The sequence below is a fragment of the Octodon degus genome, unplaced genomic scaffold, assembly GCF_000260255.1.
Source record: "Octodon degus isolate 3935 unplaced genomic scaffold, OctDeg1.0 scaffold00229, whole genome shotgun sequence".
NCBI lineage: Eukaryota > Metazoa > Chordata > Mammalia > Rodentia > Octodontidae > Octodon > Octodon degus.
Window position 1 is genome coordinate 3,118,514 of NW_004524805.1, and position 14,645 is coordinate 3,133,158.

General features: G+C 38.5%; 1 pseudogene; it reads right to left on the minus strand.

Annotated features, from left to right (window-relative positions):
- Positions 1–929: 929 nt before the first annotated feature.
- LOC101560047 lies at positions 930–2,332 on the minus strand (annotated as a pseudogene).
- Between the last annotated feature and the right edge of the window lie 12,313 nt (positions 2,333–14,645).

A 14,645-nucleotide genomic window follows, 5' to 3' on the forward strand; every position in this document is an offset into this window, starting at 1 on the left:
GCAAGCCCTTGTACTACTGAGCTATCTCCCTGGTCACCAAGTGTTATTTTAACAAAACTCACTGCCAATTAGGCTCCTGGAAAATACTTATGTTATTTTTTCAATTTGTAGTACTGCTGCCCTCCTTGGTTCTTTACAACTCAACAGAAAGCTGCTGAAAAGTAGGGGCAAGCATTTGCAAAAACAAAAATCCCCCAGCTTATTATAAACATGATATGTTGATGGAACTTCTTCCCAAACAATGACTGAAGTCATCAAGAAATCACCAGAACTGAATTTGTCAATGTATTTTGCCTGTACCTAAGAGATATACTGTACTTATTTCCAACAGAGGAGCTGAAAATCAAACTTAGTGTTTAGTTCAGGGGTGCATTGGGAAATTCAGCCACCATTTTAAAATGGACTGTCTTTATTTTAAAAAAGTGACCACCAAAATAGATTCACTAAATTTATTTTAAAAATCATAAAACGTTTCTTACAAAAGAGCATCACATCCCGCACACTGCTCTGAACAAATGCCAGGGACACGTGGACTATTGTTATTTTATTCCTTGTCCCACCCCCAAATGTTTATAGTGACCACACAAAGTAAGGTGTTCTCAATAATTACATGGGGGAAACTTTTTTAAACTATCAACAGTGAACAAAAAGTAAAATCCACTCATTCTGCCGCTGTTTTAAAATTTCAGTGTTAGTTTTTGCACACCCTTCCCCTCAACCCTGTTTGTAAGGAACTAAAACATTACATCTGGTGAACAGCAAAGATTTCACTACACCTCAAGTGCAGAGCAATCATGAAGCAGAGGAATGTTTGCTTTTTAAACAGAAGCAGATTTTCAAAACAGATGCAAAACTCTTTCAGGTCTTCACTAGTCTTAGAAAAACTTCACAATAGTACTTTACACCATAAAAAGAAAAAATATCTTGCATTAGAATCCTTCAACATCTGCATACTGCTTCACACTGTTCTGTAGCAAATACTGTGCATTCTGTACCTGGCCCTGTGTTCCTGTAATGGTAATCTGATCTTTGGATCCTTCTAAGGGCTCATCAATTTTGATAGAAGCTCCCAATTCATGACAGATTTGTTTAATCTGCTGACCAGCTTTGCCAATAAAAGATCCAGCCAAGTCTTTGGGAATTGTTCTTGTGTAGTAATAATAGGTCCACCTAGATCCCATATGAGCCATGACCCCTGCATAGGAATAATCATATCCAGAGCCACCCTGTGGTTCATATGCCATCCACCACTTTGATGGACTCCACATATCTATTGCAGAGTTCCAAGTTTCATTAGTACTGAAATCAATCATGCCATCATAGCAGTCTCCAGGCCTTCTTCTGTCAGAGGCCAGTAGATTTCCTCCTCTAGGTGGAAGTGGTGGTGGAAGAGGAACATTCCGAACTGTGCTATCACCCCAGCCACCTCGACAAGGAGGAGGGGTGGTGGTCCCCAACGAGGGCTCATGTCATCATAATCTCTTCTAGAGGGAGGCATGGGATGCCCAACTTGACCAGGAGGCATTCTGTCAAAACCACCTCTCCCCTGCATAGGAAACCCTACAGGCCATTCACAGCAGTCTTCAAACATCATGTTAAAACTACCATGATCGTAAGTTTCATTTTAAAAATTGGAATCATAAGGCTGTACACATCCTTTGATGGGAGACTCAGATATAAGATCAAGGATGATCTTTATGCATGCTACAACCCTTCAGACTTTCTTCCAATAAGAACAACTCTGTTAGTGGAATGAGGACAGCATTCTTGGAAAAGCTTGATAGTTGTCTGAGTGTTCTTTCAAAGTTCTTTGATTTTAGCACCTTTGACCCCAGTAATTCCTCCTACCAGAATTTGATGAATTATCAGTCTCAACTCATAATCAAGGTCACTTCCTTTATAGTGTTGGTAATTTAAGCATTCCACAGCATCTGATTTGAGCGAGAGCTGGCTGGTTGCTGCGGGTGATGGCAATTACAGGCCCTTTTCCAAGGTAAGGAAGATTTTCTTCAGAATTTTTCCAACTGTTTCCATATCAGCACTGATACTCAATATGTGCTCAGGGCCACTCATGTCTGGGACTGAAACACTGGCATTGTAGTCTGTACAGAGAGCCTTAACGTTCTTGCCTCCTTTTCCAATCACTGCCCCAGCACTCTTACTCTGAAGCAGGATATGTAATTCAACTATCTCATCGGTGTTTCTAGATCTTCTAAATGCTTGCTCCTCTTCCATATCTTCTGCAGGATGTTTACCAAATTCACTATTAGTTTCAGTGTTGGGGAAGGTTTCCTCTGGCTGCTCAGTTTCCATTTTCTTGTATTAAATGGACACACCAATCTATATGCCCCAAAGAAGTGGGATCAGGCAGGACACTGAGGTCGGTGCAGCAGCGAAGCAGAGGATAATCGAGGCTCTTATAGGTAAATAGATTCAATTAAGAATCATACTTTTAAGTGAATTAAATCGGACCCACATGTACAAACATCATATTGTCTTGCTAGTGTAAGAGTAAATAAAAGAGTAAATAAAATCTTAAAGGTACAACAGATGCTTTGAAAAGGGAATGAATCTGTTCAAAGGGAAGGAAAAGCTGAGATGAGGAGAAGGCCAGTAGAGGGAGGGAGGGTGGAAAGAGATATATCTGTGTATGTATGCAGGATGGCTTAGATAACTGTACTGCTGATTTCTATGGAAAGGAGCAGTTAAATCTTTTTCTCTTCTTAATTTCTTGTAACTTTGCTTTTTTGTATTTCACATGCATTTATCTAACTGTTTAGGTAATCTAAACAACCAATTTGAAGACAATATCATGCAGCATAGCAAAAATTGTTGAATTCATATTATGTTTAGTGAAATTCTGCATCATTTCTGATTCTTTATTATCATTATTTTGCATTCTCTTTTTAAAGAAAATTAACAACTCCTGATGTATTGTGTTCTTCATTTTCAATAGTTTCGATTTGTTCTCCAAAATGTTTCTTTGCTGAACATCTTATTCATATTCCATAGGACTTTCTGTATTTCATTAACTGTTTAGGTAATCTAAACAACCAATTTGAAGACAATATCATGCAGCATAGCAAATATTGTTGAATTCATATTATGTTTAGTGAAATTCTGCATCATTTCTGATTCTTTATTATCATTATTTTGCATTCTCTTTTTAAAGAAAATTAACAACTCCTGATGTATTGTGTTCTTCATTTTCAATAGTTTTGATTTGTTCTCCAAAATGTTTCTTTGCTGAACATCTTATTCATATTCCATAGGACTTTCTGTATTTCATTTAACTATCTTTATTTTTTTTTTTTTTTGGATTTCATTGAGCATTTAAAAAATTCCATTGAACACTTGAAGTTAAGCATTTTATCTACACTGACATCTTTGTAATGTGTTTCCACAGAGTTATGGTCTTCTGAATGTATCACAGTAACATTTTTTTTGCAAATCTCTTGTGTTCCTACCCTATGTGGAATTTTTCTTCTGGTGAAATGGATAACCCTACCATTTTATGAGGTGGCCTTCTCAGCAAGCACCTTTCTCTTGAAGATGCATTTTAGCATATAATTTTAGCCATGCTGGCTTTTTTTTCAGCTGGGCACCCTGGCTGGCATAATCTTCCTGCAGCTTTGGCTGTGATGAGTCAGTTCAGGCACAGTGTACAGCTGGAAAGATCTGCTCTCAATGTGGGTCATGGAAAAGTGGGAACACTAGCAGGTCAGGCAAAGATGGTTTAAATTGTACAGTGTATGTGGTACACTCTGGGTGTTACTCCTACAATGGGGGTGGGAATCCCTACTGGATGAGGTTTCACTGGGCAATATTTGTATTGTCCCTGTTACTTGGTTGAATCTCTGGTGCTGGCTGCTGTAGTTGTGGTGAAAGGACAAGTGACCTGAGAATGGCATTGTTAGAGATCACCCCAGCACCAGAACCACGGAATTCTTTCTCTGCTTTGCTGGTGACAAATGCCCTTAGGCGGCACTGGAAGACACACGGTAGGTGCCACATACGTAACTGATGTAGGACAGAAAAACATAAAGATAGGTATCAAGGACATAAGCAAAATCACAATTTTAAAATTATACCTTTAGGGCAGGGGAGATAGCTCAGTGCTTGCCTGGCAAGCACAAGGTCCTGAGTTCAATCCCCGGTACCACCAATTAATAAATAAATAAACAAGCAAGTAAATAAAGAAATAAATAAATAAAATTATACCTTTAAGTGCTGGCCAAATAACTCAGCAGATTAAAGCACCTGCAAGCAGTTGCAAAAGCTGAAGGGTTCGATCCCTGGGCCTGCTGTGCTGGTCCCACCCCCAGGGCAGGCTGAGATGGCAATTAAGACTGGGCGTGGTGGTGTGTACCTGTAATCCCAGCTCTTGGGAGGCTGTAAACAGGCGGATCACTTCATGTCAGATCTAGTAGTAAGACCTTGAACACCATGTAGACCCTTCCCTAAAAAATAAATAAATAAATAAATAAATAAATAAATAAATAAATAATACCTTTAAGAAAAACTGTGATTTCAGGACACAAAAGTTACTCAAGTCTTTTTCCCCTTCCAGGAAACTCACTCAAAAAATTCCTAAGAATTTTAAAGATACAGAAAGCCCTGAACAGTAAGTTTGGCAATGGGCCAGTGATTTTTACCTGTAAATTGCCCTTCCTCCCATAGAAAATGGGCAGTGTATCTGTGCTCCAAGCACACGTACCTGGTTCGCGGTCTAATAATGCATCTGTTATTAGACTATCACCCTCTGGTGGGTGATGTGATAAGCAGTAAGAAAGTACATTCCATGTCACCCTTCTGGAGGACTTCCCCACGACCACATGAAAACTCCTCACCCCTACCATATACACCTCTTTCTTCAGAGCCCACCTTCAATTTTCTTTGAGTATATACTTTTAAATTCTGCCTGTACTAAAGGCAGATGTATTCTTTTTCTGTGAAAGAGGCAGTGAACCTACAATGGATCTCTTGGATGAAAAGAGTTGAGATTTCCCATCTTCTACTTGAGGAGCTTCCTCAGACCCTGACAATACAGACCCCTTAAATTCTGATGCCTGCATGAAATCACACACCACTGTCCTATCCCTGGTTCTGCAGTGGACAGAGCCCTGAGCTTTTAAAGTGGTGTCTTTCACTACCCTCCACACAGCAGTATCCTTTGCACACAGCTTGGAGCTCACAGCAGGTAGAATCAGGTCCCTCTTGTTACTTGAAGCAGCTGCCTACCAACCTAGTGCAGTGCAATGTCTGTTTCTGACCCTCTGAGCAGTCCAAAGTCAGATAATGCATCTGTTATTAAGATGGCCCCCTCTTAAAAATACCCCAAGGACTTGCTAGGAGATTGCATTGGCTTGTACTGAGATGCACTCTCAAAGCCTCCTGTGCTCACAATTGAGGCTTTGGGCAAGTGATTGATTGGTCATGGGTGTGTGACACTGGCTCAGTCCACTAAAAGATTTATAGCTAGGTGTGATGTTGAGAGGTAAAACCTGGAGGGAAGAGGTGGGGCATATGGGTTTTGCCTGGAAGGACATATATATTCCTTACCCTCCCTTGATACCCCGTAGGTTTCCTATCTGCCACTCCTGAACTAGCTCTCCTCTGCCATGCTGCCCTGCCTTGGGGACAGCTGATTGTGGACTGAAACCTCTATGAACTGTAAACCTTGCTTCCATTAACTTGTGGATATTGAGTATTTTGTCCCAGCAACAAAAAGGAACTAAGACCGAGATAAAGTGATTTTCTCCCAAAGTCAGGCAGCTGTGCAGGTTTCAGCTTTCTTACATAGTTGGACTATAAACCCTTAAGGGTTGTAAAACTTTTCAATAACCAGAATCGCCATTACCTGCATTGATAGAGTTTGCTGGAATTCTGTCTTTCATCTTGACCCAACACTACCTCAGCCCCTGCCTCCTGCAGCGGTTAGGGAGGCAGGGGCTGTGCGCTTTGCTTCTCTCCTGCTGTTGTCCTAGGTCTCTGGATTTCATAAGATTACCATTTTGTGACTGTTGAGTTCAAGTGTCCTCTGCAGTCTTCACCTTAAAGAAAACAGGGAGTAGACACAGAGTACACAAAGTCTCTGGGTGGAGGATCTGTGAGATAGAAAAAGAAAGATTGTATGTTGGTGGATGGTAGAAGAAATTATTTATAGTGAGAATTTAGATTGAGTTACTGATTTGAACAACAGAAACATAAAATTGAGAGACCATTTTTTTCATTCCTCCAAAGACAGTAAGCACATAGTGAATGCAATACTCGCTCCTTATCCAGTTTGCCTTTCTGTGGTTCCTCTTATCTGAGGTCAACTGCAGTCCAAAAATATTAGGTGAAAAATTCCAAGAACAAACAATTTATATAATTTAAATAGTTTTTCATTTTTAGTAGCACGATAAAATCTTGTAACGTCCTGCTGCATCCTGCCAAGAATGTGGATCATCGCTGTCCGGCACATTCACAGTGTATCTGCCACCTGCCTAGTATATGTGGGTATATAATAAAATATCATGGGACAGAAAGATTCATGTAGTTTTCTTAATGTATACATCTATTTTATTAATTTTTACATATTCTAGTTTATTATTATCTGCTGTTTCATAACAACTTATAAAGTAAACTTTGTCACATATCTCTCTGTAGAGGAAAAAGCACAGTATAAGTAAGATATGACAAATATCTATAGTTTCACAATCCACTGGGGGGCCTTGGAACATAGGCCCCAAGGAGAAGCGTGGTCCAGATGATAAAGAGACAAATTAATTCACTTGTAATGAATTAGAATACTATCATTTAAGTCTCAGTATCTCTAGGTCAGATGGATTCCAGGAACTAAAATGAATAAAATTAATAATAATTGCTTTTTTCCAAGCCCTATCAGAATTCTGTGAAAATTCTTTTAGAATTTATTCCCAAATACTTTCACTGAATGAAAGGAGGATACCTTGTACTCAACTTGAATGTACTTCCTTGGCCATAGCTTTAGGATTTTTGCGTTTAGTACCTGTTTCCACTAAAATCGTTTACTTTTAGCTGGTTAAAACAACCAGCATTTGTGTATGGGGATCACCTTCCTATTCCAGGTCTCCTTCCTATGCTTACTCTTTAGCTCCAGCTCTAAATCTATTTGCTATTTTCCTACAGCTGTCAATATGTGCTGACATCACTTTACTAGAACATAGCGGTGAAGGTGATTATTGAACATGACTCATTAGAGCTTTAAATTCATTACTTTTACATTTGGCTTTGATCCTATCTCTTCCCCGTGCTTTTACTAGATTTTGGAACATTCCTCTTTTGAGCTGCCTTCTCTTTCTCCTTTCCTTTCCTTCTCTCCCTTCCTTCACTTTTATTGCTTTGGGAGAGCCCTCCAAATGATTAAGACTTCTACTTTTGCATATTTAATATGCATATATTTAATATGCATATGTTAAAAATTAAAACTTCTTTTGTAAGTTTATAAAATGTTTTACTGTATAAAAAAGAATAAAAACACATTTTCTGTGAAGCTGAAAATGTTCTATACACTCAACTTGATTTATTTTCAGCAACCCACAAAGGCAACTGATGAAGCACGTTTTCATTTATCTTTTCCCTCAGTATATGACTTAGAAAGCTTTTCCTTCCCCAAATTTAAAATGCTGCAAATGTTATATTTTCTTAATAGAATCTAAGAATGTCTATTTATGTTACAGACCATGTTCATTTTGTATTGTAACCACTTATATGTATTTTTCAGGATATATGCAGAGATATATTAGTCTAGATATAGTCCTTGAAATAAATTGATAGGTAAAAAAGATAAAATGATGCCATTTTACTGGGTTTAATGCTTTCAGGGCTCATTGAGACATTACAACAAAGGATATTCAGAAATTTCATTGATAATGTTTTTTAATTCTCTTGTTGCATTCTATATTCCAATAAACCTATACCCCCTAGAGGCTTTTTGTATCAGAGTGCCTAATTCATTTCCTGGAGATAAATGTCACAAGGCCATTTCTTCACAACGAACAACCTACAACAAAAAAGAGCTAAAAATAGTAACAAAATACATGTTTTCCAAGTAGCCAAAAGCATTCTGCTTTAGTTGGGAGCTTTGCCTGAGCCTAAGATATAATGTCTTCTATTTTATGAATGGAATATGAAGTCATTCAGGCCCATATAAACATTTCATTAAAAGCATAAGACACATTCTAAAGGCCAACTATAAATGTATTTCCATTAGTCTGCCACAACCGAGTATCGATTATCACAAAATCCTAAATAAACAACCTTATTAAATATCTAGTCTATTACAATTTAACAATGGTGTTATCAAACTGGCCGCAGCCATGTCTAGGTATCCCTTTTACCAAGAAAAAGTAAATGTTGTTTCAGGACACAATCAGCAAAAGAAATGTGGAGCTGCTCTTCTTGACCTTTCTTGTCTTCAAATGAGACAGCTCACCTGTTGAAATTGTGGCCTCTGCTAAGTAGGACTCTTAGGGAATTCATACATAGATTTAAAACTTTCTTTTTCTGTATAGGCCTAGCATTTTTGTTTGAGGCTTTCCTCTTTAGTATGGAATCCCATACTGTTGCAACCATTCCTTTTCATTATATTTTAAACAAAATTTACATAGCCAGAATAAAAATCTTGGTCTTTGTTGAGGTAAAGATGAAGTCTAAATTGGCTCCACACAAGTAACTTTAAGGCTGATTTGAAAAAGAAGTGTTTTTCAAAGGGACTGATTTTTCAAGGCAAATCTCTGTCACAATTTTCTAGGTCTTTAGAATGAAGGAAACTTTTCTTTCCTTCCTCCACCTCCTCCTTTTTCTTCTTTTTTTGTCTTTGTAAAGGTTAACATCTTCATATATTCTCCAAACAATATGCTTTGTGACACCTCTTTTACAGTTTTGCAGCTCTGGTTCCCTTCTTACTGTAGCTGGGTAGGAAGTTAATTGGCATCTCTCCTAAGCAAGAAGTCTGGCATTTTGAGGACAGATAAGATATGGCCTCTGAGCTTTGACCCTGCCAGCACATCCTGACTTCATCTTTACCTCAATCTTCTCAGGAGAGAAGATTTCCTCATAGAAAGCATCCAGTTCATTGTTTCTGGGGGAAATTCCTGCATAGGTTAGGAATAAGCAGGGCTAAGTCCGCAGGGGTTGGCCCACATGTCAGCATTCTCTTTCTCGCTGCTAGGTGCAAGCCAAGAAAGGCAATGCCTGAGACTTCCTTTTCATTTTAACACACTGCTCTAAAAAGAGTCGTACACAGATGCCTGCTTCTCCATCTAAGCATTACTTACAAATTCTACACAATTTGCAGCATTGTCTAGGGAACTGGAGCCCTCTGACTTATTGGAAAACCCAGGTGAAAGCCACAAAATTTCAAGGCTTGCAGGGATAGTGTGGTCACCCTAGAGAAACGGCTAGTTCAATCAAAAGACGGGCCAATCGTGGCTTATCATAAGGCTGCGTGTGTGTGAGTCTGCCCATGTACTCCTCTATCTCCGTTCCTCTGAACATGCTTTGATTAGAAGGGCAAGAAGGAGTAGGAAAAGGAAGAAGAAAAGAACAAGAAATGGAGGAGGAGGAAAAGGAAGGAGGAGGAAAAACAAATAAAAAGTGAAGAAGAAGGAGGAGAAGAAAGATCTTTAACAGCAGAATAAGGTCAGTATTGGAATAGTAGATGCAAAAGTTCTCTTTTTGATGATAGAGAAACAAGCCATTTTGTCACACAGATAATGTATTGATGTATTATTAGACAGGAAAGACCGAGCTCCATTAGCTTATCTGGAAAATTCTTATTCCGTTGGGTAAAATCAGTCTGGTTTTAAGAGCCTGCTGTAGTGAGATGTTGTTTTGGCTTGATATAAAATGAAATTCACATCCCTTTGTTTTTATCTTGACAGTTTCTGAGGCCACTCTTGCGACTTGGTGAATCTCATTATATGATCTGAGCATTTAATGAAAGGTTCTTTTCTGCCAGCATACTGAATAAACACTACTCTTGCCTCTGGAATCCTTATGAGCTCCTTTGAGCATCAAACAGCTGCATCAGCTTATTGAAAATGAGTTTGTTCCAAGGCTGGTATTTCTCAGTGAAGGCCATGCTTAGCAAGGCAAGGCTAGCCGTGAAATCACTTTGATAACCAATACAAAAAGCTTCATGAAAAAATAACTTCCAAGGTTTCCATTATTTCAAAAGCAGTCAAGCTAGAACTAGAGTTTATAGAAATAAACTATGTGCCTTTTAATTTTTGAAATTTTGGACTATTATACTATTACCAAGATCAGGGTTTCTTTTTCCATTTCAATCACCTTTTCTATCAATTTGTCAGGAATTCCATGTGTGAATTGAAATTGGAATCAAAGTTGGTGCTATTAAATAATTTTTCTGAGACCATACTTGAGATTTACATATGGAGTAAATTCTATATGAAAGGTTATATTCAACCATTTTAGTGAAAGTAATAATGCTACTACTTTAGCAATACATATTTTATACTATATTTTTCTTTAATGCATTGGATTAAAATATTGAAATGATATGCTAGGGGTAAATTATTGTGATTTTACTTATAACAACTGACAGCTATATTTTTTATTTTTATGATTTAAAAATATATATGACCTGTTTCAATCAAAAAAATCTCTTACTTCCACATTTTCATATTTATAACTTATTGTACTTTTGTGACTTCAACTAGCATTTATAACCAGCAAAGATCCTGTAGTTTAAAGCAGTGAATAACTTTTATCCACAAAAGAACCCTATTAGAAGTTGTGATAAGATTTTGAAAATTACAAAAAGAAAACAAGAAAAGCCCTCACGTCACTGACTCATAATGGTTCACGTAATTGATCACATTAGGTGAAAGATACTTGAATCTCATCCTTCAGATTTGAGGTTATTATTTGCTCTACCAGATTTCAGGAAGACAAAGCAAATGGAATGAAATGGGAGAAGCAGACAGAGACTAGGCCTGCGAGGACTACACCTTGCCATTGTGAAGGGCGTGGTCATCTCTAGGGCTGTGCTCCCCTCTATCCACGGCAACCCTGGGTGGAGAAATTGCCTTCATGGGCACAAGGGCTCCTTGCCAGCTAGCTGCCATGCTGCCAAACTTCCTCTTGGTCTTGCACCTAAACCCACGTTATTTTCATATTTTATGCACAAATCAGTGCTTGGAAATACATCTTAACTTTGTTTCTTTATTTTTCTTTTTTATTTTTGGTGGAACCGAGGATTGAACTCAGGCCCTTGCGCTTGCCAGGGAAGCACTTATTCCACTGAGCTGTCTCCCCGGCCCCACATCTTAACTTTGACCTCTTGGTTTCCTGTTGGGGTTGTTTGCCATTTCCACCACATACAATGGCCACATTGGCTGGGTGTTAGTAAAAAAGGAAGACACCAAGAGTTTGTTGATGCTATTAAGAACGAAATTTTACAAATATTTATTTTTTCTCTTTTTTACTTTCTGTGCAGTTGTACTATGGAAGTGAGGCTGAAGTTGAGTGAGTGCCCATGCCTCTGAGGGAAACACTGGGTGGCTTGTGGGGGCCGGAACAGGTCATGTGGTAGCAAGCACAGATTAGGTCAGCTGAGCTTGGGTAAGTCAAGTCAGGATTTCTCTGTGCATTTTCTGTTCAAATGGGGCAATTTCCTTGAACAATGTTCTCTGTGCTTTGGATGATACCATGTGATAATACACCTTACAGCAAGTTTCCAAAGTCACAATCAAGTGGCATGCTCACTATTTATATTATCATTATTATAACAGAGGCCATACACCCTACGATTGGCTATGAAGCACTTTTGTATGAAAGAAAATGGTTGTGTGAGAAGAAGAATCTAGGGTCCAGAATGTCAGAATTGAGGTGGACTTAGAAGTGGCACAAAATCTTCTATACTTATGATATGACCTCTGCTTTTTTAGTAAAAGGAATATAAATTAATTACTACTAATTTTACTTATTGTATACACTTAAGGAATACGTGCCATAAGTCAGATCTTATGTGTTCTGAGTTATTTGTGAATCCTTGTACAATTCCTATGCAGCAATTGCTCTCATTACCCTCATTTAGAAATGAGGAGACAAAGCTCAGAAGAGGTTGGCAACTCACTGACTACTCCAGACCTCATAGGGGGCCATGTGGAAAGTCACACTGTAAGATAGGTTTTGACTTCATTTCTTCTTTGCTCAGATGTGAAAGTAATTTTAAATCACCCTTCTGTTCCAATTAATGATCTGGACAATAGTATTTAGCCACTGAATAAGCAAGCAGAATTGTTCAAAGTGTGACAACACAAAACAAAAGTGTCCAGGAAGGGTGGAGTAAGTAGTCAATAATGCTTGAGCTATTGGGGATTTCTTAAGAGTGTGTTGACTAACAAGAGGGAGATAAAGGACCAAACTGTGTGGCACATCACAAAAGAAGGCAGAAGAGAAGGAAGGAGGAGGAGGGAGGAGGAGAAGGAGAAAGGGAAGAAGTGCCTTGTTTTGAAGTTATAAAGTTAATACTCTAAATATGAGCATTTTAAACAAACCACTTGACTCTTCTTGTACTTCATGAACAAAGGGAGCTATAGGAGAGAAAGTGTACAAGAGGAATTTATTGCAGAGATTGTAGATCTCTACAGAACAATATGAGATAAAAATTATTCCAGAGTGAAAAGGGAGGCATATGTGAGCTCTTTCTAACACATATTATTGTCATACAAGCTGGAACTTACCCATTATCTGTTCAGTTGCAAAATGCTGCAAAGAAGTACTATTCAAGCTGTGAGCAAAGGTAGAGGCCAAGAGTGAGGTACAGTGGAAGAGGGGAGAAAGGAAGATGGAGTTTAGGAACTGAGTTTCAAATAGAGCAAAAAGAATTGGCAAAGACAAAGAAATTAAGGGAAAAGTCATCAAGTGTGTCTGACTTCTGAGCATTCACCTCACTTGCGCACCCTTGACGGCTTCATCTTCTACCTTACAGGTTTGGTCAACATTCCTCCCAGACCATTCTTCACTCCCACAAATCTCTTTAAACACCTTCACTCACACCAGAACCCCTGAGTCCTTGCCTTACTAAGTCATTTCCATGCCTAATGGGAGCCAAGACTTGAGGGACCCCAAAGGCTTTCAAACCTTGTTGTACTTATTAAAGGAGAAGGAGTGCTGGTACCAAGTTTAGATTTACTTCTGCAATTCTAGGCCATTCAGCTATGGCTTTGGACTTGAATGATACCCTCAGCAGCACAGTGGCCCTCAAGTAACTAGCACATTCTGCACAAAGAGCCTGAGCACACTTCCATCTCATCGCTTGAGCATGGCCTTCCTGCAGACAGAAGGATGGCTCACTTTCCACCAGTTCCAGAAGCAGTCAAATCTGCATTCTTACCATATCTATTACTTCAGCCTCTCTCTGAGAAAAGTTTAGGTAAAAGTAATTTCCTACAGTGACATTTTAATACCTTGTATTTGTTGTTCCTTTGACAAACTTGCACCTGGCTTTCTCTGTGTATTGTACTAGCCAACTTGATAGTTTCTCAGACCCCATTCTCTGCACTCAGGGGCTGGCTTAGCACGTCTGGGGGCAGGGCTGGCACGGCATGTAGTACCTGGAATTGAACCCCGGTTCTTGAGCTTGCCTAAGCAGGCACTTAGTCCCCTGAGCTATCTCATTCTATATCTTCTTATATCCAATTTACTGTGCTTTATCATAGTCTTATTTCAGCAAATGTTAGTCTATAAACAGGCTCACTTTTCAAAATTTAAAACAATCATTTTTCTCTAGAACTTTGTAACCACAACTCCATGGTTTTGTAAAGCCACAATTTGGCTGATGATAATTTATACTGACTATTATACATTTGCTACATATTAAGAACTATAATATCCATTATTTCATTTTAGTTTCATTTTTATTATAACTGATTTAGTTTCTATTTTACACATGGAGGAACTGCCACCTTCCATAAATTAAGTCACACAGAAGGGAAGTGGCTAGGTCAGGATTTTAAAGGCAGATATGTCTGAATGCCTTTTAAAAAATTATAGTATAGCATACAGACAAGCTTTGTGCTTTTTGTATTTTCTTGATTTCTAGAAACAGCAAAGAGAATGTAGATACTCAGTAGCCAACATGATAGCTCTCTCTCTCTCTCTCTCTCTCTCTCTCTCTCTCTCTCTCTCTCTGGTACTGGGGATTGAACTCAGGACCCTGTACTTGCCAGGCAAGCACTTTTTTTTACTGAGCTATCTCCCCAACCCTACGATAGCCTACTGTCTGTGTTAATTAATTTCAACATTTCTGGAGTACTTACTTCTCTGAACCACTCCTTTTCTTCTTTGCTATGACCCCTTTATGCTCTGATTGTTTATTATGCTGATCACTCCTTCATGTTTTCTTTAATTGGTAACTTTTACTTTTTATCTTCTGTGAATGTGAGATGTACCACAGGCTCTACCCTGATGCTAGGATCTCATTCACTTTCAAAAGGCCAACTCAACCATTCAAAACTGTATCTCTATCTTAGACTTCCTTATTTCCTATTTTTTAAATTAGATTTTATTGGTACATTTTAGATACATAGAATAATCACATCCATTATAGAGAACTTGTACCTTTACATGATATAACTTTTGTTCCCATTCCC